The sequence below is a fragment of the Cuculus canorus genome, chromosome 18 (genome assembly GCF_017976375.1).
Source record: "Cuculus canorus isolate bCucCan1 chromosome 18, bCucCan1.pri, whole genome shotgun sequence".
Taxonomy (NCBI): Eukaryota; Metazoa; Chordata; class Aves; order Cuculiformes; family Cuculidae; genus Cuculus; species Cuculus canorus.
In genome coordinates, this window is record NC_071418.1 from 7189862 (window position 1) to 7216258 (window position 26397).

The following is a 26397-nucleotide window of genomic DNA, read 5'->3' on the forward strand; positions in this document are numbered from 1 at the left end:
TACCTTCCTCCTTCCCCATTCCCTTGCCCCTTCCGCAAATCCCCTGGGAGCTGGAAGTAAGGGCAGAGCAAAAGGAGAAGGGGCAGGGGTTTGCAAGCTGGTGCCCATCTCTGCCCACACCACTTCCCTCCTTCTCCAGGCTTTGCCCCTGGTTTGCTCCCTCGCGCCGTCCCTCTGCGGGCCTCACGCGGGGATGGCCGTGCACGGGGCTCCGTGGAGCTGTGTTTTCAGAGACTGCGGGGGATGTCGTGTGTATAAAATTAGCACTGCCTTGTTAGTCCTTTTCAGGCTAATTCGGAGTGAAATGCTTTAGCAGCGGTGGGCTGATTCTATCAGGAGAACAAGAAGTAATTAAATTCACTCTGACCATCAAGCAGTAAATTATTTATACCCAGACAGATGCAATCTAATCTGTAGCATCCAGCCCCACTGAACTTGCATCCTCCTTGGTTCGGGATGAGGAGTAGATTAACTGTGCAGAGGGGCAAGGGGGGGCAGCAGGAGGGCTTTGGGGGGCAGAGTGAAGGCAGCCAGGGAAAGCACGTTTGTTTTCCCTGCAGGTGCTGGCGCTGCGATGGGACCTCTCTGCCAGCTTCACGGCCCCTGGCTTTGCGTGAGGGGCTGTGGGGTGGGTCGAGAGGGGAACAGCTGGAAGAAGAATCCGAGTGTCACTCAATAAATGCCATCTCTCTAGGGGAGCTGGTGTCAGACCCCTGCCGTCAGCTGTGAAGATGGCAGGGCAGAAGCTGCCCTTTGCTGGCACTGGTGAGGAGATGCGGGAGTTCTCCTCTTCCTCCTGGAGAGGAAGGCTGAGCACCATGCAGAGGGATAGGCAGGTTCCTACCACTGTACCAGGCTCCCCATGTGGGTCCCCATGCTGTGCTGACATCTCCATCCTACTCCTCCCTGCCTCTCCCCCAGCCTCAGGGGCTGCGGGCAGTTCAGCTCGGGACAGAACCAAACTGTTATCATCTCCTTAAGGATTTATTTTTTTTGGTTATCTGACCCCGGTGTCTGATTAGATCATTCTTGCATCCCAGTGGTAACATGAGCTTTGACTGCTTAAAAGCTGCAGTTCACTCTAATTACTATTGAGCTGAGATCCCTCTCCTTCTCTTGAATCAAAAGGAGAGAGTGAAAAATCATTTGCTGATCCTTCAGAGAGTTGTAAAGGATTCCCGCAACCTGGGAAACTGCTCTAGTTGGGGCTGGGTAAAGCAGTGCATTAAAAATTATCTGGCCATTATTTATATTAGAGAGACAAGGAACTAATGCAGAGCAGGCAGGACAGTGCATTGTGGGGGTTGGTCCTTGCCTTCCTGGAGAAGGGGATCTCCATCCCTTCCTTTGCTGGGAGCAGCTTGGGGAGGGCTGGTGTAACTGATGAGAGCTCTGCTCCACCCAGGACAGAGCAGCAGGAATGCGTCTGAGGTCCCGTTGGGCCCCTGAGGGGCTGGGCAGGATGGGCAGTGCTGGGTTTGTGCTTTCCAGCCACAACTCCCTGTTGGGCAGGGAAGCAGCCAGGTGGGCACCCAAAGCAGCATCTCCCACAGCCAAGGGAGTAGGAGAAGGATGGCTTCTTTGGAGGTGATTTGAGGCTTTCACTGCACGGAAGTTTGCTGCACGGAAGAGAAGGACCTGGGGGTGCTGGTTGACAGCCGACTGAACATGAGCCAGCAGTGTGCCCAGGTGGCCAAGAAGGCCAACGGCATCTTGGCCTGGATCAGAAATGGGGTCACCAGCAGGTCCAGGGAGGTGATTCTCCCTCTGTACTCGGCACTGGTGAGACCGCACCTCGAATACTGTGTTCAGTTCTGGGCCCCTCACCACAAGAAGGATGTTGAGGCTCTGGAGCGTGTCCAGAGAAGAGCAACGAAGCTGGTGAGGGGGCTGGAGAACAAGTCTGACGAGGAGTGGCTGAGAGAGCTGGGGTTGTTTAGCCTGGAGAAGGGGAGGCTGAGGGGAGACCTTATTACTCTCTACAGCTACCTGAAAGGAGGGTGTGGAGAGGAGGGAGCTGGGCTCTTCTCCCAAGTGACAGGGGACAGGACAAGGGGGAATGGCCTGAAGCTCCGTTAGGGGAGGTTCAGGTTGGATATCAGAAAAAAATTCTTCACAGTAAGTCATCGGGCACTGGAACAGCTGCCCAGGGAGGGGGATCGAGTCGCCTTCCCTGGAGGTGTTTAAGGAACGGGTGGATGAAGTGCTTAGGGACATGGTTTAGGGAGTGTTAGGAATGGTTGGACTCGATGATCCAATGGGTCCTTTCCAACCTTGTGATTCTGTGACTCTGTGATTTATTAAGGTGTTTAAGCATAAATCAGCTGTTAACCTGTCTCTGCCCATATGGGCTGAGCTCCTTCGGTGCTGGAGGCTGGAGAAAAGCTTTCTTCAGGGCTGCCCAGTAACTCTTCCTGACAGGAGGAAGCATGGGCTGGCTCCAGGGCTTGTGCCTTATTTGCATACAGTGCTCAGAAGCTTTGAACTGATACATTCCACAACAAATTTTTTTCATAATACACGGGGTAAAGGTGCAGACAAAGGCTCTGACAGCGTTACGCGTCACAAAGCCCCATCAGCGCGCTCCGCTCCTCTCCAGCTGCGCTGCGTTTTGGGATGGTTGAGCCCAAATGGTGTTTGCATTTGCACCAGCGATTAATCTCTGTAGCAGGGGAGGGAACTCCTATTACGAATCAGGCTCATAACTCTCGGCGCACATATTTCCAAAGCTCTGTTGAACTATTAATCCTCGCGGCTCCCTGGAGTAGGGAGGATGGAGGGGGAAATGTCACCTTGTGGCAGGAGAGCTGTGATAGGCAGCCAAGCCAGCCAGCTCTGTCTTGGAGATGGCTCCTGGTCTCCAGATCACTCTGATGGACCATGTGGCCTCAAAATTGATTTAAAAAGGGAAGGGAAAAAAAAAAAAGAAAAAAGCAAGCAACTGCTTAGCTCTGGTTTTGCTGCTGCTGAGAGGACAGATTTGCCTGCTGGCAGCTATCTGCCATTAAATGGATGAGCTGTTCAAGTGTGGGTTATGGATTTAGGATCAGCCTGACTGTGCTGGAGAAGACACACAATGCTGAGCCCAGATGGATGTGTGGTCCGGGCTGGGGGCCTGGGGGGAGCTGACACGCTCTTTTCAGTAGTGGCAGAAGGTGGGTTGGAGGAGCCTTCACCGGGAGCAGATAACCTTGTAGAGGGCGAGGGGCTCCTCCAAACGCCTTCGACGGCACGTGTGGGTGGCTTGGCTGGGTCCTCTCCTGGCTGTGCATGAGGGAGATTCACAGCAGGGGATGCGCTGCAGTCTCTGCAAGCAGAGAGCCTCAAAGCAGAGCAGGGAAAGTGGGCCTGGATTCCACCTTATGGCTGAACTGGGTAACAGGAGGTTGATTAAACAGGTTTCCCTTGGAGGGAGGGGCTGGGAAATTCCCTTTGGGTTTTGGTGAAATTGGCTGGAAAGGACCATGGGCTGCTCCATCCCCATCACCCACTGTGCTGTGGTGGCTGCAAACCTGCCACAGAGTTGAGCGGGTGGAGGTGAGCTTCCAGCGAGCTCCCACCTTCCTCAGTGCTTCTTCCCCACGGCAAGGACATTGCACTCGTGCAGCCAGTCAGCAGGGCAGTGCTGGTGGCCAGTGAGGGAGCAGCTTGCTGGGGTGGCCTGGCAGTGCCACCACTGTCCTGGTCCCTGCTGGGTGGCACCAGGAGAGGAGCCTTGCTTGGCTTGAACGTTTCAGAGTCTGGGAGGAATTTTCAAACTGCAAATATCCCTTTCCAGCCCCAAAGCTGCCATGAACATCCTTGCTGCCCCTGTGGGCAGCCAGCACAGGAGTGGTAGGGAGTGAGCTGGAGTGAGCAGGACCTGGACCTGCTCATGCTCATACCCTGCCGACAGCCAGCAAGGAGAGGGACCTGATTTGTTTGCTTTTGGCTCATGAGAATCACTTGTACATTGAGCTGCCGGAAAATGAAGCAGTAGGAAGGCATCTCCTCAGTGATGCTCCGAGCAGGGTAGGATGCTGTCTGCTACCAGCCTGTAGATCTGCCTGCAGTCCCAGCACCACCGTCTCCCATCTTCGTAGCCCGTGAACGCTGCTGGGCACGGGCAGTGGGTGGAGTCTGGCCCAACAGCGCTAGCGTGGTTCAAGAAGTGCCAGCATTTTAATTTTTTTTAATTTTTATTTTCCATTTTTGACATTGTTCCTCAACCCCTCCATCGCACTCCTTGTTAAGCTGTTAAATCACTCCATTTATTTAGTACAAGCATTGCTGAGAGCTCATTTTTATCTTGGTGAAAACCAGACTTGCTCATGGGCGCATAATGAAATTGTATAAATATACCCTTAGCTGGGAATCTAATTTATTTTTCCTGTTCATTATGGGGTAGAAGGCCATTATGAGATGTATAACTTTTTTTTTTCCCAGTGCTGGAATTGAAAGGCTGGTGCGGGCTCTTTTTATACTGATGATTTCGTCCTGATTCAATTTGAAGCTGGTTAGAGCTCAAATACTGTAGCATAATTGACAAAGATCAGTGTGGGTTGTAATGCTAATGTCTTGTCTGCGGCTCCGGCAGCGGTGCTGGGCGAAGGGAGGTTGGAAACGGTGTCCAGCGGAGTCGTGCCGTGCTCAGGACGGGTAAGAGAAGCAGGGCTGAACTGCCTGGGATCAGCGCATCCGTAAGCATCCCTTCTGAGCTGTAGGAGCGCGGAGCCTGGCTCACCCGTGCCCAAGGGAGCAGTGCTGGCCAGCCCTGGGGTCAGCAGGACGTGAGTCTGTCCATTTGTCCATCAGCGGGATTGATTTTTGACTGTATTGATATTGCTATAAAGTCGTGTTTATAGAGCTATAATTAAGCGGAGCCATTTAGCAGGCAGTGTTAAATGCTAAGCAGATTTATGACACGGTTCAGCCTTCTGCGGTGTTATATTTCACCATGAAGTACACCAGGTTTTTATGTGTTCTGCGATTGTGTTCGTTTGACAGTGATTAGTATAATGGGGGTTTCCGGGGTCGTGTTGCCAAGCTAAAGAAACAGCAATTACCGTCCCGCTGCAGTATCAACTTAATTGCATCCATTTGCAGGCGACAGGAGCCCGGGTGCACGGGAGCAGCTGGTGGGGCGAGCGTTGGCCACCCTGCACCCGCTGGCCCTGTCCTGCCCCTGGCCAGGGGTGATGCTCACTGCTCTGCTGGCTGGGGCTCTGCAGGTTTGGTGCTGAGAAGAAGAGCATCTCCCGTGCGGGTGTACAGTGGGCTCCTCTGCGTGCTTGATGAAAGCAAAGTCACCGCTGCCGGGATGCCAGCAGGTTCGGGGTTTGTGGCACCGGGAGGAAGGCATGGGAGAGCCCGCAGGAAGCTGCCTCGGGGGAGGCAGCAGCCCCAGGGCTGGCAGTGCTTTGCTGGCATCGCTCAGGGCCGGGTGGTCCAGAGGAGGGCATGAAGTGGGTGAAGAGTTTAGAGGGGAAACCGTATGAAGAGCGGCTGAAGTCACTTGGTCTTTTCAGCCTGGAGAAGAGACTGAGGAGAGACCTCACTGCACTCTGCAGCTTCCTCACCAGGGGAGGAGGAGGAGGAGGTGCTGATCTCTCTGGTGACCAATGACAGGACCCAAGGCAAAGGCAGGAAGATATGCCAGGGAAGGGTTAGGTTGGACATTAGGAAAATGTTCTTCACCCAGAGGGCATGGAGCACTGGAACAGCTCCCCAGGGAAGCATTCACTGTGCCAAGCCTGACAGTATTCCAGAAGCATTTGGACAGTATCCTCAAACACGCGGTGTGAATGTTGGGGTTGTCCTGTGCAGGGACAGGAGTTGGACTCAATGATCCTCGTGGGTCCCTTCCAACTCAGGACATTCTATGATGCTGTGATCTCCCTGCAGTTGTGTTTTGGGCTTTCTTTCTTCTATCTGTTGCGTGACCTGAGCTTGCCGCTGGTGAGCAGCGGTGGGGGCACGAGGCTGTTGGTGCCCCCAGATGTGGTTGTGTGTCTTCCCGCTGCGCTTGGGAGCTATGTGGCTGTGGGATGAGCGGACCAAGCACTGCAGGCAGGGCGGGAGAGGGGAGCGAAGAGATCAGAGGGTGAAAGTGCCACTGGTGAATTTGCAGCGGTGCAATTAGAACTAACCTTGACATGCACTTGTCAGCCTTTCCTTTGAACTGTCTCCCCCAGCGGCTTTCTTGAGATCTAGAGATCTACCGGCTCAGCCATTCGCCATCTGAAGTTGCAATGAGATTTTGCAGAGCGGTGAATAGAAGCTCAGAGGAGGCTGTGAAAGAGCCTTTCCTGAGCATCAGGAATTTCTGTGCCCTCCTCTGGGTAGATCCCATCCCTTAGCAAGGCCTGGGAAGCTGGTGGGGATGCTGAGGAGTGTGATGGGCAGGAGCCTTGCTGTGCTGCACGCAGACAGGGCCCACGGGACAGCAGGGCTGGCAATACTGCGCTTGAGGGCTTAGAGTGGCTGGAGGGAACCAGCTTTACTGGAGCAGGGCAGGGAGGGATGCTGGTCCTGCTGTGTGACTCCAGTCCCTTGCCTGCTGACCCAGAAGCAGTGGAGCATCACACGAGGCTCAAGGATGCTCTGCCACAAGTGCATCAATCCTATCTCCTCAAATGGAGATCGGGTTGGGATAGGGCAGCCTTTCTTGCTTTTGCCCTTGCTATGTGCATTTTCCCAATTTGCTGCAGGCATCAGTTGGGCTTTTGCCGACTAAGAGGTGTTAAACAGCTCTAAATACTCTTCACGCTGCAATATCTCCACCACAGCGTTTAATTGAGTGCCACAGAAATGCCTATAAATAAATGTAATATGCCTGTGCCAGTACCCTCCCACAGCATCTTGGAGCTTGCAAGAAAGTCGACAAGTGGCTTGTGTTCAGGCTGCAGCTCCTGCCCTCTTGCTCTTGCCCTTTTCTTTTTTCTTCTCTCCTCATCCCAGCGCGAGTGGGTCCAGCCCTGTGTTGGTGCTCCCCTGTGAGGCCATGGCTCTTTGTCCTGTCTGCAGCTGAGCTGTCACTGCCACCCTGGGTGCAGCCCTGTCCTCCTGATGTCCAGCGCAGCATCGCACACGGACAGGAGCCCGGGGGCATAGAGCAGCTCAGCAAGCATGCCATCCCACTGGGATGCAGCTGTGAGAGTGGGAATAAAGAGGTCTGGAGCAGCAGCCTGGTCCTGGGCTGCAGTGCCCATTGGGATGGGACTGGGGGTTGTAGGCATCCCCGGTACCACATCCGCAGGCGCTGGGCCCAGAAAGCGCTTGGGATGGGTGCTGAACCCATCTGCACCCAGGAGTTAGCCGGCAATGGCAAGGAATGAATGCAAGGTTAGGAAATCAGAGAGTAGAGAGAAGCGTATGGAGCATTTCATGGTTGTTTATGCTGCTCCTGCATCTGTATTTGTGTCCAGATTCCTTTGTGATTGGAGATTCGTATGCACCAAAATAGATGGATTTCCCACCAGACTGCTTTAAATCTCTGGCGTATCAGATTTTGAGTCCAAGCAGACAAAACGTGTGTTGTGCTTTATCTGTTGCAAAAGGTATTTTTTTGGTTGCTGGTATGCAGTGCTGCCTCCTGAGAAGTGCTGCCGAATTCTTTCCACGTTCCCTTCCCAAAGCCTTTATTAGAGAGAATAAACACCAAGCTTAAGGAAAGGGAGGAGGGGGCAGCCGGGGTGATCCTTGGCGTGCCATGCAGCCACTGTGGGAATTTCTGGGTGCCCTCACCACCCCTTCCTCTCTCTGCAGGGCAGGGGATGGGGCTGTCCCTGGTGGCACCCTCTGGACAGGCTTCTCCGTGTGCCCGGGCGGATGCTGGGGAGGCTGCAGGGTCCGTGGGGTCCCCGGGACCCCCCTGTGCTGGGCAGGCAGCTGGACCCGTCTTAATATAAGGGAGCCTTGGGGCCTTGCTTAGCATCTTCAGCCAACTGAGATCCCTAAATAGGATCCTCAGACTCGTCATTTGACTGCCTCTTCAGTGCTGATGAGCCACTCTGATGTTACTATTTAAAATCCTAATTGCTTTAATCAGCTCGCCTTTAGCCCAGCTCAGCCAGTGGAGTCCAGGGGCTGAGAGCTCTCCTGCTCCCTTTCCGCCCACAGCCCACTGCGCTCTCCGGGCGCAGCTGCAGCCCCAGAACTGTGCGGGGGGCACAGCATCCCCTGGTCGCGGCACTCCACAGCTCTGTCATGGTGCATGCTGGCGGCAGGGCTTGGCCACGGGGGTGACAGACCAGTGGGATGGTGGTGGGATGGCTGCGGAGCTGAGCACAGGTCTCCTGGGGAGGAGGAGGACAAGGACTTTAACAGATGAGGACAAAAGCAGCTGCTGTTACCATGGGATGAAGGATGCCAATGCTTTCATGAGCTGGGAATTCCCTGTGTCCTCTCCTGTAGCTCACTGCACTCACCTTTATCACCATTAATTCATGTCTATGGCCAGAATAATTTTTCCTGTCCAGTGAGACCAAGGTCTCCCCCCTAGTCCTGCTCCCCCTTCCCACGCAGTGCGCAGCCAGCCTCCAGGAGAAGGGGGCACGCGTCCCAACCTGCAGCTGCAGCTTTGTACTTGCAGTTTCTCTCGTTGTGGGGGTTATGGGGGTGAAGTGGCAGCAGGTGGACTATAGCCAGCCCCATCCCTGCCTTTGCTTCCCTCCAGCCCCCTTCTCCGTCTGGCTTGGCTTATCTGAGCACAGCCTCGGGGTGTTTCCATCCGCAGTGGGGCGTGGGGGCTCGGGAGCAGAGCCCTCCCTGGGCTGCACTCGCAGCCAGGCTCGCTGGGATGGATGGAAGAGTGCTGGATTAAAATAGAATGATGCTTTCCCAGCTTGGGAGCCTTGCAGCAAGAGCCGTGGGGTGGAAAGACACCCACGCAGCTGTGCTGAGGAGGAGGGTGCTGGGTGATCGGCGCCTGACACCCACGGTGCTGGGCAGGGGCAGAGAGGCAGGAAGTGAGGAGACCCAAATCTGAGGGTGCAGCACTACTGCTGCTGAGGGACACCCTCCTGCCTTCATTGTCCCTCGCCATTTCTCCTTGGGGGTGGGCAGGTGCAGGGTGCTCCCAGGGCTGCTTCCCTTCCTTGGCTCGAGGCGTTGTGGCTGCTGAAAGCCAATGTGGACAGGAGGGATGCGTTTGCCCATTGCCAGGAGGGAGCTGGCAGAGGAGGGATGGGGGCTCCGGGGTGCTCAGTGCTGGCAGCCGCAGGCAGGCTGCGAGGAAATGAGCAGGAAGCTGCCTGCTGTGGCCGGTGGTGCTGACTTCCCCACTGGAGTTGGCGGGCTCTCTCCTGTGGCTTCTCCTCTCTTCCCGAGCCTGGCAGCGTGGAAGGTGTTTGCAAGGGGACAGTGCCGACACCCTGAGTGCAAGCACCAGCTCTCAAGCACAGGCTGCCCTTCGCCTTCTGTTGTGCCGTAACTTGGCTTCTCCGGGGCGGTGCGTCTCACCTGCAGCCCCTCTGCCAGTGCCAAGCAAGCCCCGGTCCTCATCCCACCATGCGCGTGGCTCTTCCAACCTCCACACCAGTGGCCTTGGGGAGCTGACCCCCCACCTCCTCTCTCGTGCTGGGTTTGGGGGCAGAGCGATGTCCCCTGGGAGCACCCATCCCTCGGCGTTTGGTGCCTTCCTCGCCCAGCCCTGTGGCGCAGCAGCCTACCCACTGCTGGAGCACCCGGTGATGAACGGTGCAGGGTCTGGATGGGTGACATGCAGCAGTGGCCCTGGGGCTATGTTGTCCCAGAATGTCCCTGGATGAGCAGAAAACAGCGGATTGCACGACTCACAGCAGACTTCCCAGGGAGTGAGGACATCTCCGCCTTTATTCAAGGACATCCCTTCTCAATTAAATCCTGGCATGGGCTAAACAAATGGGCTGCTGAGATCAAAGGAGGTTTTTTTTTTTCCCCACTTTTTTCTTCCAAATCATTGAAAGCGTGCATCAGAGGGAGAGTGGTGTGTTTGGCTTCCATTTGCCTGGTGGGGAGGAGAAACTTCCATTAAATTCACATAAAGGCACGTCTGCCTGCGTTAATGTAGAAGTGGAGAGTTTATAGGTGTTGATTTGAGGTATTGGCCCTGGGTGTGGGATGGCCCATTGGTGTAGAATTGCTCGTTGGCATGGGATTGGACATTAATGTGGGATTACCCGTTGGCACGGGATTGCACATTAGTGTGGGATTACCTGCTGTGCATCTGGAGATGAGTGGCCGATCACCACTTCACCACAGCATCAGCCCTGACGTATGGCACCTACTGGCACCGTGCTGGGGCCGCTTGGAAGGATGCCCCATCCCTCCCCAGGTGGCTGCGGATCCCATCCCAGGGTGGCTCCCTGCAGGGCTCAGAGCCAACCCTGACCCCCTCACCACAGGGTCGGATCCTGGCTGGCCAAGCACTAGGGGCCCGCGCATCCCCCTCGGGCTCCTTGGGGATTGATGGTGTCGTTAAAGCGTCAGGCTGGCCCGGGGCTGGCCTCACTGTGGGCCAGGATTTACGGTGGAATCTGCCTTGGCGAAGGTTTTATCGCAGCCGTTAAACAGCCGAGTGTGTGCCGGGGGGGTGGCTGGGGAGGGTCCAGCCTTGTTTACTGCCAATGCAGTGAGGGTCTGCTCTTGCAATCATTGTTAATGATAGGGATCGCTCTCCTGGGGACCCCTCAGATGGGGACCGGTGCCAGGATGCCCCTGAGCTGGGAGGGAGTGTGAGGTGATGCTGCAGCTGCATGGGGCGACCATCCCTGTGCAGGCAGAAGTGGCTGAAGCGCTTGTTGTTTGGGCAGTAAAACCCAGCGCTGTGTTGGTGGCTCTGGCTCTTCCCCAGCCTGCCAGGGTTCGTGAGTTGCTGGTGGTGCCTCTGACTGCAATGCTCGTGGCTGGGGAGAGCGCTGGGGCTGTACCGGGCAGGGCAGTGGTCTGTTGTCAGTGCTGGTGCTGCAGTCTCCACAGCATCTTCTGCTGGTGGCTGAACAGCTGCACTCAGCTGATCTGTGGGCATCCTTGCACCCCAAAGCCCTCCTGTTGCTGTGGCCACCGCCTGGACTTTGTCCTCCCAGCCCTTGGTGAGCACCGGAGCCCCTGGGAGATGGGAGGTCACGCTGGGGCAAAAAGCTCAGGCAGCACCATGAAGGCTTAAGCCCCGTTGGCATGCTCGTGCCAGCAGCAGGTACCATGGGACCATGCTCCTTGGAGCCCTAAGCCCCCAGCGTTTCATGCCATGGCAGCCCCAGCTCTGCTGTAAGGGTGCCTTTTCAGGGGTGCGGAGCCCAGCGCCGTTAGGCTGCGTGAAGCCCTGGTGTGCAGCCGCATCCCCTGAAGCTATCCCAGCTCAGGGGCTGGGCACGGTCTGCTCAGCCACCCCGGGGTCTGTGGCAGCATGGGCCTGACCTCCTCCCGCTCTCTCTGTCATGGATCCGTCTGTTAAGAAATCGATCCCTTTGCCACCAGCCCTGTCTCCTTTTTCCTTTTAAATGGTGTCACTCTTCTATTTCCTGGCCTCTCTAATAGATTTTTATATAATCACTACAGTGCACTTTTAAAGAGCGATAGATCACGTTCATTGCTTTTTCCCCGTGATTAATTTCCCATAATAGTCCTCTGTAACACCAAGGCAAAGAGAGGAGAGAGAAGAAAACCCCCACATTATCCACTTTGTGCTCAGAGTATAAATGAATTAGATTTAATTTTTGTTTAATTGTTTCCATAGCTCAGCCTCTGCTAACTTTGCACGATAATTTATTTTGCAGTCTTGGGGAAAAGAAGGGAAGAAAGTCTCTGCAGCGGAGCGGTCTGCCTGTGGATAGTGGTTAATTACAGCTGATAGCCTTACCTGCTTGTAATTACTGGAGCTGCGCTGGGCGTGCTACTGCTGGCAGCTCCCCTTTGCACACCCCAGGTTGATCGTGGTGCAGCCACACACTGGTGAGCAGCACGGGGTCCGAAGCCACTGCCAAGTGGGAAAAGAGGCAAGTTCAGGCCGTGGGATGTTCTTATGTGTTTTCACATCCACAAAGTGTGAAGGCCCTGGCCAAGGAGCTGCTTTGCTTGGGTTGAAGGTGGCTGGGCAGCAGTGGGACATGTGGCTCAGGCTGGACTTGGCCCCGCAGGGGTAAGGGACACCTGTCCCGAGTGCTGGCATGATTCTGCTGTGACAATGAGGGTGGCTGTGACACCCCTGCGCAAGACTTGGTGGCCAGGTGATGCTGCCAGCATGGGCAGAGCTGGAGGAGAAACCAGGGGGGAGGTGAGAAATTGGACTGTCCGGGTGTGGGGCTGCTGTGGGGCCGGGCTGGGTGCTGGGGGGACTGCTGTGGGGCACGGCTGGGCTCCCTTCCTGCTGCCCTGTGCATCAAGCAGCCCTGGTAGGAGATCAGGGCACTCTCCTATGGGACACCGTGTCCCCACAGGGTGCATGTGGCCCCACAGCTCTGCAGACCCAGGGGTGGCAGCAGGCCAATGACTCGCGTCCTAGAGTGTCAAATAGCCCGGACAGGGAAGAGTTCTCTCTAGCTACTTAATTTTTTGGAATAGCTCATCAAGGAGAATGTTTTGCGGAGAAGGTGTGAACTCCCTGCACTGCAGCCCCAGCACTGAGGGCTTGCTTGGCTTGGCTGAGCCTCGAGCATCCTGCTCTGGCCACGTAGAGCCCAGGTAAACGGCGGATGACCAGCACATCGGAGGGGAGGGAAGGATCTGGCAGCATCGCTTCCTACCCGCGTGCTGGGGAGCTGCTCTCAGACGATCTCTCCTCTCCATGCACAGGGTCCTTGGCTTCCTGGGAATCATCTTCTGCTTCCCTAGATGTGCTGCCTGGGCAGGGGCTGTGCTGACAGCGGGGAGAGCAGGCTCTGGGAATCACTGCTCGGCATCCTTCTCTCCAATAGCCCCCAGCTGCTGGAGCTCGGTCCCATCCTGGTCCTGTCCCGGCGGGAGCGTGGGAAGAGCAGCGGGGACAGAGCCACCGCACGTCCTCCCTGCCCAGCTCGCCCATTAATCACTGGCTGCGGGGGCATCGGGCCCCTGTTTAAAATGCACCGACAGTGCCGAGGTGAGAGCAGGAGCTCGAGAGAGCCTCTGCTAATCTGCTCCCTCGGAGACGGGCTACCTTCGGCCTGTTAATCAGTTGCAGTAATTACAATCCCAACTTTACATGTGGAATGTTAATTAAAGGACAGGACGCAGGGACTTGCAGCCTGGCAGCAAGCGGTGTGCCAGGCTGCGAGGGGTCAGGCCGGGCTGGAGGCTGCGGGGGGGTCACCACTGCACCCTCAGGCTCATCTGCTTCTTCTCCCTGCAGCTGGGAAAGGTGCTGAGATCTGGTGATGCTGGGCAGGGCACTGGCTGGCTGTGGTTGCTGGCAGTTAGCACTGCCTGTGCTTTGTGGTTCCTGGATGGTGCCTGCTGGGGTGTCTTCTTCTTCGGGACTTTGCTTCTACAATTTCTTTGCCGATGTGCATGGCAAGATTTGATGGGGAAGCGGGATATTGGAGATGGAGCTCCTATGCTGTCCCTGCTGCCTGCCCTGGTTCTGTCCTCCTCGTAACTCCCCCAGTGCCCCTACGCCTCCCATTCTCGGCGCTGAACACCCTATCTCTGTGCCTCTGTCCTGTGCTCCAGCCTCTGACCATCACCCTGGTCTTCTGCCAGATTCACTCTACTGCGTCAGTCCACCCTGCGCTGGGGCCCGGAGCTGGACATGGTGGATCCAGATGTGGCCTTGTTGGGGGTGATGGGCAGGACCAACGGGGGGCCACGCTGCTGGCTCATCCCTCTGCTCCCAGCAACACAGTCCTGCCTGGTCTGGCGTGGGCAGCTCTGCTCTAGGGACAAGGCTTGACTTTTTCCTGCCTGAACTTCTTGAGGTCCCGGAGTGATACCTGGCCTCATTGCTGGGGAAGAGATCCATGCTTTCCATCCTGCGCTGCAACCCTTTGCTATTCTTGCTGGTAGCTTTAGCCCTCGGCAGGGCGCTCGTGGCAGATGCCACCATTGGGGCACCTGAAGCCCAGAGTGCTGCCTGTCCTCTGGGCAGGCAGAGTCCCGCTCCCCTGCCTGATCCGTGCCTCTGCAGAGCCTTGTGCCGCGATGCTTTGAGAAGCATCCATCTGACCGACACTGAGCCGCAGTTGTCCCTTCTCCGTCCCTGAGGAATAAGCGCCGTGCTGTCAGCCTGTGGCCCCTCCGGCTCTGCTGCATTGGTGCCCTTGGCTGTGCTTGCCTGTCCTGGGAAGCTGGGGAGCCCTGCGATGCCGGGGCTTTGGAAAGGATTACCTGAATCCCTAGGGTGACTGAGAGCTCGAGTGCGAGGCGAGAACAGATCCTGAGCTGAGCCCCCATTGAGCCTGGAGGTGGTGGATGCTCCGTGCTCATCCGTGCAGCGTGTCTGGGCCTCATTAGGTGCAAGTATTTTGCGGAGGAGGAATGGTGGGGAGAACCTTGCTGGGAGCCGGTGGAGGTGGGGATCAGCCCCTGCTGGGGCCGGGGGAGTCATTAAAACCCCGGTCAGCAGCAGCTGGGGAGCGGCACTGAGCAATCTGCCAGGGCGTTAGTGCCCTGGATTATTGCTGCGAGCAGCTGAAGGAGAGCAGAGAAGAGGCGTGAGCTGAGAGGAATGACAAAGAGGGGAAGGAGAGGAAGAAGCCCTGGAGGAGGAGGAGGAGGAGGGGGAAGGCTGGATCTGTGCCGCAGGCAACGCGGGGTGCTCCAGCAGTGATGCTTTACTGCCCCAGCAGCTGCCGTGTCCCCGCTCCCCGAGCAGGTTGCACTGTCCCAATGCGTTCCCTGTTGGCGCCAGGTGCCCTGTCCCTTGGCAGCTCCCTCTCCTCAATCCCTGGGGCTGCTGGGGTCCTTTCTTGTGGCTTTTGTTTTCCCCAGGGAGAGGTGAATTTGCCAGGTCACTCAGATTTCTCACTATTGCTTTCCCATGGGGTCTTAACGGGTTCACTAAAGCTCTTCTGTCTTTTTGTCCATGCTGGTCATAAATCTGGGGCTTGTCTCGCTGGGCTCTGGGCTGTTGCCAGTCTTCAGATGATCCGGCTTCTCAAAATGAGGAATGCTTCTCGTGGCATTTCTAACTCCCTCCCATCACTGGCGGTGTTGGAAAGGGCAGGGGGGAGGACGCGTGCGCTGCAGCAGCCAGCTCCATAGGCAGTACTGGGAGCCATGCATCCGCGTGGCGGCCAGGAGGGCTGGTGAGGTGCAGAGCCCTGTGTGGTGGCAGCCCTGGGGCTTGGGTGGCTCCTGGGGGAGTGCCACCATCCCACCCGCCCATCGAAGCCTTTGCCAACAAGGAGCCTTGGCAGCATGGACACCGTGCCAAGGTAAGGAAAAGGGCTGGTGCTTCCCAGAGCGGAGCATGGTGCCGAGTGGGCTGGCCTTGCACTGCCATGGCAGAGGTGGGCACTGGCACCGGTGATGCGCCTGCGTTTCACCGGTGCAGCCGACTCACGCTGCTTTGGGGCTTTATCTGGCAGGTAAACCTGAGAAGCTTCTCTAGCTTTCGGAGGAGCAGTGCTTGTGTACGGTGTTGCTCCAGGATGAGCCACGGCGTGTATTCACTCTCCAGGTTTGGGATCAAAGATAATCCCTCAGGATCTTGCTGGCCCAGAGCAGCAGGACAGCAGCCCTGTGCGGGGCTGCTGCAAGCGCAGGGTGGGCTATGAACACAGTGGGAGCTGCTGGTGTGCTGGAGCTGAACGCGGCAGCAGCCCCGTGGGGTGGCCAAGGGTCACAGTCCACCTTGAGCCAGAATGAGGAATTCCCTCATTCCCTGGCCCCTGGCGTTTCCAGTGGCTGATCAAGGGGTGGTTTCTTCAAAATGTGGCCAGTGAGTGGCCGATGGCAAGGAACAAGGTTTAAAATCATTAAGGAGAGGAGGAGTGGGACAGATCTGATGAACTCACACTCTGTAGCTGAGCGTCAGCCTGAGAGCTTGGAGTGTGTGTGCAGGCAGAAGCAGGGCAGGGGTGCAGGCATGGCTCCGCGGACGGGCAGACTGCTGGAATCGGGAATGATCACGGGGCCTTTGTGCAGCTCATCAGACTGTGCTAACCTGCCTCTGCTCGCGCTGTGGAAGATGACACCGGCAGAGATCAGGTCCTCCTCTCCCTTCCCAGCAGGACTGTGGCATACTGTCATTCTAGCCCTTGGTGTGGAGAGCAACGGCTGAGGAGTCTGTGTGGGTGAGCTTGCCAGGGTGCTGGCTCAGGTCCTTGCTTGCTCTTTTGGTTTCTCACCAGCTTCAGGTGTGGCGTCTCCTTTCTCCTTGTCCCACTGGGCAGGTGGTGTCACAGGCAGTGAAGCCATCTGATGCTGCCCACAGCTCTCCTGGGAGTCAGTCCAGAGCCTGGCAGAGGCAAGGCAATTCTCTTGCTTGCATCTTGGATCCTCTGCGTGGTAGCATTTTGGCCCTGTGGTACCTTCTACCCTCTGCCAGGGTCCCTGGTGCTGGTGCACTAGACTGGTTCTCCTGTCCCCAGTCACGGTGTGCTGCAGAGCCCAGGGACAGCCCAGGCTCTGACCTCTGGAGATAATACCCCAAGTTGGCCTCCATCCCTCTGCTATGCTCTTCTCTGTGTGGTCTGGAGTTGTAGACCTTAAAAGGGCAGGAGCACCAAATTTGTCTTTCCAGTTTATCCAACTTTCTTTGCATTTGTTTACAAATAGCCGCTCTTGATGAGGTGCCTGGTGCACCAGCAGCTTGTGGTGGAGGCCTGGGAGAGCTTGGAAGAGCTCATCATGTGGACCACTGCTGCCCCATTACGCTGTGCAGATCTGCTTTTACCTCTCCAATTGACCCCTGCCAGCCTCATGAAACAGCCCTTTTCCTCCCTGCTTGGAGCTCCTTGGATCTGCTCCGTGGTCTCTCTCCCCCTTCTTCCTCAGGTACCATTTTGCTGCTGTCTTTCAGTCACACAGGAGGTGGCTTGTGGAGGTCATAGTGCTGGTCTCAGAGCTTCTGTCAACACGGAGCCCACTTCAGGATACCTTCATCCTTCTGTGCTAGAAAGTGCTGGCATTTATCCATGCAGCTCCTTCCTGCTGGCAAAGCACCAGCTGGATCACCGGGAGAGATGCCGAGGCTTTTTCCGTGCTTCCTCCGTGTGCTCCCCGGCTGGTGGCTGGGTCCCTCTCGTGGGTGGTGGAAACCTCCTGCTACCTCCCTTGGTCTCCATCCTCCTGTGGGAGCAGGCTGCTTGCAGAGGTGCCCTGAAATCCCTCCCTGCACTGGGGATGGAGCCAGGGACCCGAGGGCAGCTCATGAAGGGCACGGCCTCACCCTGCAGCACCTGGGTTTTCTTTTATTCTCTGCCCTCCTACGCACTGCCTGCCCCAACAGCTGCCCTTAGTGGCTGTTTGGGCAGCTTGCAGTGAAAACCAGCCTGGCAGGAAGGTGGAAGGGTTTGGCTTCCATTGCCCATGAGAGCCTGAGCTTCTCTGAACCCCTCTTCTCGTACAGACTCCTCAAAATGGTACTGAGGAATTGCCCTGGTGGGACCATAGGCTGTGGGTACCCAACTTCCAGGAGACTCGAGACATCAGCCTTTTGCAGAGCAGAGCCAAGTTGAGTAGGCAGGACTGTGATGCACCCAGCTTGGGGCTTCAGAGCTGTAGCACGTGTCACACAGCGCCACTGCCGTCTCCTCTCTCCAGGTGATGTTGGTTTAGCTTGGCTCTCCCACCGCCATGGGAGCTGGTGGCGCTGGTAGCATTACATAGCCAAGTGTGACCCTGTGTCCTAGGCAGCCCCTTTTGCAGCGGTACCAGATGCTTTCCATGCAATTCGAGTTTTTCCATCTCATTCATTTTAGGGATTAATTAAAGTGTTCCTCCTCCCTCCCTCCTCCCCGTTACATACAGCTGCATATGGCTTTTAGGGTCATGCTTGTTTACATCCATTATATTTACATTTATGGGTGTTTGTTTTAGGAAAAACAGCAGAAAATCTATAAAAACTAATTATCTTTGTGTCCCACAGCTGCCATCGCTGCCCTGTTGGGGTGGAGGCTGCCGGGATGGGTGCCCGGGGGCTCTGGGGCAGCCCCTGCAGTGAGCAGGGAGAGCTCTGGTGCGAGCAGGGGCGGCTTCCAGCATCCATCAGGTACCGGTCACAAAGCATCTTCCAACATGTGCGAGGAGCAGCACGCTGAGATGAGAGGGTGGGTTTTGTGGGTTTTGACCTGCCAGTCGCGCACCCCGGCAGCATCAGGAGTGGATGCTGAGCAGCTGGGTCAGCCGCACATATTTGCCAGGGATAAATCTCCAACCCAGAGCGGGGCTGCTGCTAAAACCTCTCCGCCAGGGCGGGCAGCGGGTTCGTTCTCTTTCATCAGGAGGTTGGATGGGGGAGAGTGTTTAAGAAGAAGAAAGAGAAAGGGGAGGGAGGAAGTATAATTATTTTTTCAAATGGCTCTCAGCCGCTGCATGCCTTTAAAGTTCCCTTTGTATTCCAGCAGGTCAGGCTGGGCAGAGCCTGGCCCGGAGCGGCACGGTGCTGGCCGCCTTTGTCAGCGTGTCTGTGGTCTCGGTTATTAGCTGGGATACGGAGACCCAGAACCTCAGATCTGTGCGGCTGGTGGGAGAAATAAGCAGACCTGCCTTATCACGCTCATTTAACTGGTTAATACATCTTCAGAGCAAATAATGCAGGCTGTGGGTGAATTGCTTAACCAACCTCATTACTATTGTGCATTTAGCAGCTTGGAGGAAGATAATACCTTTCAGGTTTGACCCAATTTTAGTTTTTGTTGTCATAACCATGGAAAATCGACCTTCAGAGACCCTCAGCAGTGAGTCTGAATAGGAAGTGATTTACAGCAAAAGTGCTGTGCAGAATACTTAATGCACTTGTGCAGATAAACAGACTGCAACCGTTGTCTTGGCATCCCTGTCCCCCGCTGCAGGAGCTGCCTGTGCGTGGTGTGTGCAGGTTGGAGTCCATGGCAGCTTGGCAGTGCCACTGCTTCGTCTTGCCTGCACAGGACCAGGCATCCCTCCCTATGGGTACTGTGGGTGCTTCTTGGGCGAGCGAGAGCAGGGCTGTGGCTGCTGCTTCCCTGGGTGTAGGTGAAATCCTGGCCATCACTGCCGGTGCTGGGGCTGCTTGTGATGGCAGTGCAGGACGTTGGTGACTGTCTCTACTACCTGTGCCAGAGGGGCAGGGTGCATCTGCCCGGCAGTTCTGGGGCTGGGTGGGAGCCGTGTCCCAGCCCCAGGGGTTCCCAGGGCTGTGCCGGGGGAGCAGGCACCCACAGCCCTGCCTGGACCCCTGTTCCTGCTGCTGGAGGTGGGTGGGGAAGCATCCCGGCTCCTCACAGCCACCGCACTGCCTCGGAGCATCGGGGAATGAATAAAAAGGTAGAGGATGATGTTCCTAACTGCAGGATGACTATGGAGTTGTGAAGACTCAGGGGGTTGTTCCCCACAGGCTGCCTTCCTGGCTGGTGGGGCCAGCTGATGGATCCTCTCCGTCTCCCGCCTCGCAGCACTTTCCGGGACGGTTTTCTCCATCCTTTTGTTCCAGATGGTTTCTCCTTCCGCTCATCGCCTGTCTTTCACTTCTTCCTGGCTCTTTTATCTAACAGCAATGCACCTTTAGTGCAGTGGGGCTCTTTCCTAACTAAGGCTGTGATAACTCTCAGTTCTCCAGAGTTGGGCTCGAAAAACACAAGCGTTATGAGCAGGACGCATCCTGCTTGGAGCACCTTGAGTTGCATTCCTGCTTTGCTCCTAATGAGCACTTTCTTTCCGGCTCACTCAGCTTGCCGGAGCCCAGCCGCAGCGCGCTGATGGACAGCCTGGCCTTGGCCGGACTTTCCTCTCCCCACTGATGCTCAGAGCCACCAGCCTGGCACTTTTCTGCGAGTGCCCTTTGCCGGTGGGTTTGCGCCGTGGGAGGCAGTGACATCCCTGACTCCACACCGGCGGCGTTCCCCTGGGTGAGAAGTCACCTGCACCTTGCGGGGGTGGTTTCCATCCCGTTGGTTTTGTCTGTGGCAGGCAGAGACTTTTCCAGCTCCGGCAGCGGGGGTGCGTGGAACCTTCCTCTCGCTCAGACGGGGAGGAGGGTGACAGGGAGCTGACAAACCTTCCTCCCCTTTCCCTAAGGCAGCTGCGAGCGCAGCTCTGCCACCCAAGCCTGGCTCCGTGCTGCTGCTGCTGCTGCTGCGCGTGGGTGGTCCCCGCGGTGTGGGATGCAGCTGACAGCGGAGCCCAGGGCCGAGGCAGCGCTGGGAGCTGCTGATGCCCTCGGGCTGGCCTGGCTCCAGCCCCCAGCACAGCCCCAGGGGCTGGAGGGCTCTGCCTGCTCCCACAGGGGTCTGTGAGCTGGAGAAGGGTCCTGCCAACTGCAGGCTGCAGCCCTGATGGTGCCAGTGCTGCCGCAGAGCCGTGGGGATGCTGCAGCAGGGATGTGTGCTTCTCCCTCCTCTCCCTGGGGCTGTGCTGGAGTGGGGGCACGAAGCGGGCAGCTAATATTAGATTGCTTTAATTCTGCTGTTTTGCAGCTAAAGGAGAAGCTGCTCCCTCAGCGCAAGAGTTGAAACTCTTTAGCCTTCCTCTGTGTCACCTCTATGGCCATGGATACCTCCAGGTGTGACGTAAGTGAGACTCAGGGAAAAAACATCTTCTGTTCAGCATCAAAATCCTATTACCAAGCACTGTGTTCTGCTACACAGATATCAGGCTCTGCACAGATAAGTGGGAAATAGCTCCTGATCTGGGCTGAAGCAGGAGCTGTATCTCGGGCTGCACAGGCTTGGAGTGCTGCTTCAGTGCGTTTTCTGCTGAAAGAGGCCCCGCTCTCCCCCTCCTCTGCAACCAAGGGAAAAAGCACAGTGGGGATTCACCTTCACCCCACACCCCTGGCTGTACTTTCCAGCACTGCCCTGACCAGGGGGATTTCTCCATCATCCCACTGCCTTGCCAAACCCGACCGTGCTGGGGCAGGGGCCAGGCATCTTCTGGGTAGCATCCCTAGCGTGGAGGTAGAGGCAGGGGCTCAGTTGCCCAAAAATGAGGAGGCACAGCCCTGGTCCTGCACCCCCCTGCAGCAGCAGCAGCAGCCACCGGGCTGGCTCTGGGATTGCGGATGCTGCGGGCAGCTGCCCTTATCTTTCTTTCTGCTCCCTGGGGTGCTGCTGGCTTTGATAAAACCTCTTAGCCTTCCAGAGGTTGGCTTGTAGATGTAATCGCAATGTTTTATTGTGTAGTAGAAGCCCGGTGGCTCCTGGAGGTGCCGTGTGGGGTTCAGTAATCTACTTCCACACCCCTCCCGGGGCCAAACCGCTCTCCCTCGGGTGTGTGTGTGGGATGCTGCAAGAGCAGGGCTGGCTGCCAGTGGGCATGGGTTGCTGCTGGTCGCCTACACGTGGGTTTGCATTTGAAGGTAGAAGGTGCTGAAAAAAAAACATTGTTCAGCTTGTTTTAGGGTTGCTGTTGGGTTTTCCCTGTGTTTATCATGACCTGCACTCGCTGCGTGTGCATGAGGTTTTGTGAGTCTCGGGTAAACCCCACAATCTGAGCGTGGAAGCTGAAGCTAAATGGGTTTGTGTTGGAAATAAGGCATTGGGGAGGCTCCCTGGTGGGGTGCTGCCTGCAGTGCTGCCCAGCACCAGGCTGGGATTTGGCTGGGAGGGCTTTGGGTTACTGAAGCCATGGGGAGGTGATTCAAGAGCGAAGCTGGGCTCGGGCATAAGCTGTCGTTTTGGGGATTGCTGGGTGAAGTTCTTCACCCTGTGTGATGCAGGAACTTGGAGAAGGTGGTCCTTGTGTTCTTGCTAATCCCCTTGCAGGCTTCAATGTGGCTTGTGCCTCGAGCACTCGCTTTGGGCCCATTCCCCTGGAGGTGATGGGCTCACCAGCCTCAGGGGATGCAGGGTGCCCAGCGCTGGCTTGGGCAGCGTGGAGGTGCCCATCCCGGCTGCCTGCTCCATTCTCTGGCTGGCTGGCGGTGCATGCCAGGGGCAGCTGGCAAGTGGGGTGCGGGCTGCGTTGGGAGGGAACAAAGTGAAGATGTGTGTGATTAAAAAGCCTCTCAGGAGCCAGGATGGCTGAATCCCTGCTGAATCCCCAGCTCTGTTGCTGTCCTGGTAACACAAATGATGCAAGGAGGAGAAAAGAGGGGCTGCCTTAGGGAGAGGACAGCAAATGGGCTCCTCTGCCAGTGGTTAGGGCATCATGCTGGGACAGGCTGATGTGGGAGGGGTCTGGGATGCAGGGGCTGGGGAGCATGGAGTTGTGCTGAGCTGTGCTGTAGCTCTGTGTGCTCATCAGAGGCAGAGCCTAATGAGCAGGGCTAATGAGACAGAAGGGGAATTCATCAAGTTTGGGGAGGCTGGGGAGTTCCTGTGCTGTTCACAGTTTCTCTGAGGGTTTTCTGTGGTCGTTCCCCGAAAATGGTGATAGGAATCCATTGTGGGGATGGTGCACGCTCCTGGCAGCATGCGTGTTGTGCCTGGGTTTTGCAGCAGATCCCAATGGCTGCACCCCAGAGCTGGTGACTGCAGACACCAGTCTCAGCACATCTGCATGCTCCAACTGGCTCCTGGGTGCTGAGGGATGTGTGCCTCCGAGGTTTTCATCCATGCTTGGCAGCCACGGATGCTGGAGCCTGAAGACAGGAGATGGGTGTCACCATGGAGCTGAGGAAGGGTGGTGATGTGGGCCTGAAGGCATATGCTGACTGTAGAGCTTTGGGCTGCTCGCCTACCTGCTTTCTGCACCGATGGAGACAGCCGTGGGAGCATGCCCACCCAGCGTCCCGTGCCATCTCCTGCCCTGGGATCACCAGGGAGCTGAAGGGGTAGTTCTATGCTGTGTTTGGGATCCCTCTGCCCATCTTCCTTCACGTCATCCCCTGGCCAGCATCTGAGAGGCTCTGTGGGTTGCCCATCAGCTGCTTCCTGGCTTTCATGCCTCTTCTCCAGGGGTGCCGGAGCACTGTAGGGAAGTGGCATCCCCACGTGGGCACTGCGCTGCGTTGCTTATTGGGATCCTCCTGGGATGGGTGTTCGGGGGACGCTGGTAGCTTCACATGGCCCCAGCCAGCAGCATCCCTGGAGATTGCTGCGGACCCGGCCTGAGGGCTGCCGGCTCCCTTTTGCTTCCCTCTCAAGTCTGGCTGATTTGAAGGTGGGAGGGTGATTCGTGAGCCACACCACTGCGGGCATTTTTTTTTTTTCCTTTCCTCTTCTCCTTGCTTTTTAATGAGCCAACCTTGGAGGACCTTGAGAGACGCTTCTGCAGCTTTGCTGTGACTTATCTCCCGGCCTCTGCCCCCTATTCTGCCGAGGGGATAAATCTCTGCTCTGAACGCGGAGCCGGCGCACTGAGCCCATCCTGCCATGAGGTGCAGGTGTCATAACTCACAGCGGGCAGGGGGGCTGCCTGGCGGAGGTCGCAGGCTAGACGTTCTTGCTCAGCGTCATGACGGATGTGTTGCCTGGGATGGGGAGCAGGGAAAAAAGTCCCATTACAGTACGGGACAAGCTGTTAAATTATTTCCATTTCAACCTGGATTGGGGAAAAGCAAATCAGAGCTGTTGAGAGTGGTGTAGGACTGTAGGCTGCCTCTGAGGAGCCTTTAGGAGGGAATGGGTGGGTCAGGGGATATTTTTTCTCTTAGGAAGCAGCCTTTGCCTTTCCTTGTCTCCATCCTGTGCACTCTGCTGAGACCAGGGCTTGTGCTCTCTGAGGGGCAGGACCAGCCTCAGCATCCTGCATCAGTGCAGAGACTGGGATGAAGTTCAACTTGGGACCTTCAAGCAAGGGACTCGCCATGCACCCCTTGCGGCCAAGCCCCATTCTCCAGGGACACGCTTTCCCCTCTCTGGAAGGCTTTGCCAGTAGGCAGGGTCCTGGCAGCCAGGCCACGCTCCAAAGCTGCTCTTCAGACGCGAGATAATTGTGCTGTTAAAAGAGTGGGACAAGTGGTGTGCAAGTCCCTGGAAGCTGTGGCGTTCAGAGGCGCTGAGCTCTGCTGCGTCCTCCTCCGTTATTAGCAGTGATGCCTACACAAGGATGGGACTGGAGCCTCTCCTCTCTCTTGCAGGCTGAGAAGCTGCTGCTGTGAGACCCCAACAGCTCTTCCCAACAGCTCCGAAGGGCAAACGCGAGTGTGAGCTCCTGCCTGCGACTGCAGCACGAGGTACCTGCTCTTGGCCTCCAGGTCCATCGCTTCCACAGAGCAGCCCAGGTAGGGGGGGTGCCTGGAGATGTTTTTTGGTTGAGGATGAAGCTGCTGCTTCCCATGGGCTGTACCTGGGGCAACAGACTGTGATTCTGCCTGTTGTGTGCTTTGCACCAGCACTGACTGCAGATCCTGTGCCCACATGAGGTCCAGGCTCTCTTGAGATGATGTGGCAAAGGGGAGCGTCACAGGAAGAAGCCAGGTCTGCTCCAGCCCTCATGGGACAGAGGGTTGGGGGTGATCTGATCCTGTCCTGTGAGCTGGGCTCCCTGCTGCTCCGTGGGGATCCGTCTCAGCCATCTCTCTCCTGCTTGCTGCAGGAATGTGGGGATCTGAAAGTGTGTGAGATCTTGTGGTCCCCCTACATGGGCAGGGGAGTGTGTGAATGTGATGCACGCACAGCCCTGTGTGTCACAGCCCAGCCAGACCCGCCGAGACCGTGCTCTCAGTACAGACCGTACAGCAAAACCCCACCGTGGTTGCATCTGTGGTTTCCATTTGGTCTGGTTTGAACCCATCCCTGTCAGTTCATGTTACATGGACTAAAATCCCTCCTTGTGCTGATACCAGCCTGCACTGGGAGCTTGCACCAGCTGAATGAGTAGTTAAAATTTAAACCTAGCAAAGGCAGTGCCATTTTCTTCTCCAGATGAGCCATCATCCCTGTTTCCTCCCAGCATTGCGAGTACCCAGGGGTGCAGCTGGCTCTCAGAGGGGCTGCAGCAGCACTGTTGCAGCTGTGCTTACACCATGGTGGTTGGGGATTGGGCGCTGCTTAGGAAGAGACCACGCGGCACCGTCTGCTGCTGCATGCGTTTCCTGGTGCTTGCATCTCCCAGCACACTGTCATGATGACTGCTGCTTCTGGGGGGACCCCAGAACCAGGGCAACTCTTTCCCTGGCTGGTGTGAGCAGAGGGGCATCGCCTATGCCAGCGGAGCCGCGCATCACCAGCCAGCTTGGCCCAGTGCTGAGGAACCGCACGTCCCTGCTTTGCAGTGCTGCTCGCCGCACGCCAGCTCCTCTGCTCAGCCCCAGTCCCAAGTGCATGCTCAGGAATCATCAAATAGGGAGCATAGTTTTGAGCATCCTCGTCCTCGACTGGGGCAGAGGTTGTCCCGAGCCGGGGATTAGAGAAGCCTTGCCTCTGCAAAGAGGCTGTGCAGATGGATTTCCCAGCTGCATTAATCAGTTTGAAGGCAGCAAAGGCAGCTGAGCTCTGTGTATCACCTTGAAGCTTTTTTTTTTTTTTGTCTTTTAGAAAACTTTGGGTGGATGTTATTGCTCATGAAAGCGAGGGGCTGATCATGCTGGGAAGGAGCAGGCGTAGTGTGGGCTGGCACTATTATGCAAGCTTCCCACATGCCGCTCTGCCAGTGCACTCCGTTCCAGAACAACAGCACGCGCCCGTGTGCCAGCCCTGCGCCCACCCCCGGGTCTGCTGGAGCACCGCGGTCCCGCTCTGCCCACGTCGCCCTTGCCGCAGGCCCAGCCTGCGCTGCTTGCACCCTGCTCGTGCCTCGTGCAGCCGGCGCCTGCAAAGAGCCAGGAACCCAGTGTGCTGCTGTGGGGCTCTGGGTGGGCAGGGATGGCATGGGGCTGCACCTTGAGCTGGTCATGGGAAGAGGAGCTGCGTAGGGCTGCCCCAGAGCATCACGGCGTGCCAGAGCGGACCCATCGTGAGTGCCCAGTTGAGAGCAGGAGGGCTGGGAACTCCACCTGGGACCTTGGGGTGCACTGGGGCACATATGGGTTTGGAGGCTGGGGCTGTGCTGCTGTTTTTTTATCAAGGTTTGGAGTCACCTCGGCTGTGTCCCATTCCTGCCTCTGCACCAGAAGGAGTTGCCTGTCCTGGGGCAATGTGCCTGGTCTGGTCAGGCCAGTACAGCCATGGCTCTGCTCTGGGCACTCAGGCAGAAGTGGGCTCGCTCATGCACATGCCACCGAGACTCTTTCGCTGGCAGAGGCTGCCCAGGGAGGTGGTTGAGTCACCATACCTGGAGGTGTTGAAAAGGCGGGTAGATGACGTGCTTGGGGATATGATTTAGTAGTGGACGGGTACAGTTGGAGTTGATGATCTCAAAGGTCTTTTCCCATGTAACGATTCTATGGTTCTTCCCCAGCTGGATCTACTCCCTGCTGCATTCTTCCCTGCCCTTAAACCTTATTTCCTGCAAGCCATCTCCTTCACCAGGTCCTTGCACAAAGGCTTTAGGTTGCTG

General features: G+C 56.7%; 1 protein-coding gene across 8 annotated transcripts in view; it reads left to right on the forward strand.

The window, feature by feature from the left end:
- RBFOX3 (RNA binding fox-1 homolog 3) overlaps positions 1 to 26397 on the forward strand; it is a 193666-nt gene that overhangs the window by 66958 nt on the left and 100311 nt on the right. For 7 of the 8 annotated variants that reach the window (XM_054082980.1, XM_054082983.1, XM_054082985.1 and 4 more), the window contains exon 2: positions 24038 to 24181. The gene's annotated coding sequence lies outside the window, so the exon portion shown is untranslated. Of the gene's footprint in view, positions 1 to 4620; positions 4639 to 24037; positions 24182 to 26397 lie in introns of those variants that run through there. The other variant, XM_054082982.1, reaches the window with a different exon arrangement.